Source organism: Propithecus coquereli, unplaced genomic scaffold (genome assembly GCF_000956105.1).
Source record: "Propithecus coquereli isolate 6110/MARCELLA unplaced genomic scaffold, Pcoq_1.0 Scaffold138, whole genome shotgun sequence".
NCBI classification, from domain to species: Eukaryota; Metazoa; Chordata; class Mammalia; order Primates; family Indriidae; genus Propithecus; species Propithecus coquereli.
Window position 1 is genome coordinate 113,650 of NW_012138080.1, and position 1,470 is coordinate 115,119.

Below are 1,470 nucleotides of genomic sequence, written 5' to 3' on the forward strand. Positions count from 1 at the left end.
CTTAGCTGATGTGACTGTCTGAACCTGCTCTGATACACAGAGTGGCTGTCTACTGAAGATGTAAAGGCAAACACAATGGAGGTGGCACAGGACTTACTAGCAAATGCTATTGTAAACAGAGGGTCAGGTTGTGAAGCATGCAAAGCAGGGATTCCATGCATGAGACCAAGCCCCTCCCCTCAAGGAAGTTATAATAGACTTTCCATGATCAATTGTATCCAGTGGAAAATAGCAGTAAAGAGCTAGGGCTCAAGCATCAAACTCACCTGGGCTTATTTTTGGCTCTACCACATCATACCTGTGTGAAGGTGGTGAAGTTACTTACTGAGACAGCATTCACAGAGCACTCACCCCGCAGTGTGGCTCATAGTAAGCACTCAATAAATGTGAAATGTTATTATCCAATTAAGAAATAACATGGCCACTGAAGTCTCCAGGGAAACATATGAGAATGTATTTTAAATGCCTATTGGGCATGGTTATAAGAATAAACTCAATCTCAGGACCAATCAGTTGAAATGATATCTAATAAGAGTCAAAGAACTGGTTACAGAAAAGTGAAATGTCCAAAAAGCTGAAAAAAAGGATGCAGAAATTGTTCACTCTTAGCTCTTAGATACTGTCTCTCCTTATTCGTTCCAGCTGAAGACAAAGCTCTGTGTATTAGGTACAGGACACTGGAGAAAACAATGTTTGTAAATTTGTCTTTAAATTAAATATCACAGAATGTTTGCGTTCCTTTGGAATGCTAGCATAATCCGCATGGATAACAAGAACAAGGAAGAACTGCATTTCCAAATCTAGTGAGACCCTTTGGTCGATGTCACCAAGTGCTTTGAATACCTTTTGGAATCAAGGAGCAGGCAATGTCAGAATATGACATTCTGACATATTCTGGATCCACTCCTGCTCTTAACCACTGAAAGGTCCTCCGTGTTCATTAGCTGTGGGAGTAAAGCAAAGACCACTGAAGCAATATGAATTGGGATGAGGACAGCATCAGAAAATTGAAGGAAGGAACCATGAGGTAAAGACATTCAAGGCAAGACGTAGGGGCCCAGAGCAAGAAAACTTTAAGTAATTGCTCCTAAAGAGAGACATACTGCTATGGTTTGAATGCATCTCCTCTAAAATTCAGATGCCACCAATGACATAGTACTAAGAAGGGGGGCCTTTACGAGATCATAGGTCATGAGGGCTCATGATTGTGATTAAGGACTTTATAAAAAAGGCTTCACACAGCTTTCAGCTCCCATGCCTTTTTGCCTTCCTCCATGTGAGAACACAGTGTTCTCCCCCCTTAAGGATGCAACAGTCACCACACAACCAAACCTGCCAGAGCCTTGATCATGGACTTCCCAGCCTCCAGAACTATGAGAAAATATATTTCTTTTCTCTATAAATTACCCAGTCTCAAGTCGTCTGTTATAGCAGCACAAATGAACCAAATAAGACATATGTCAGTCTTCA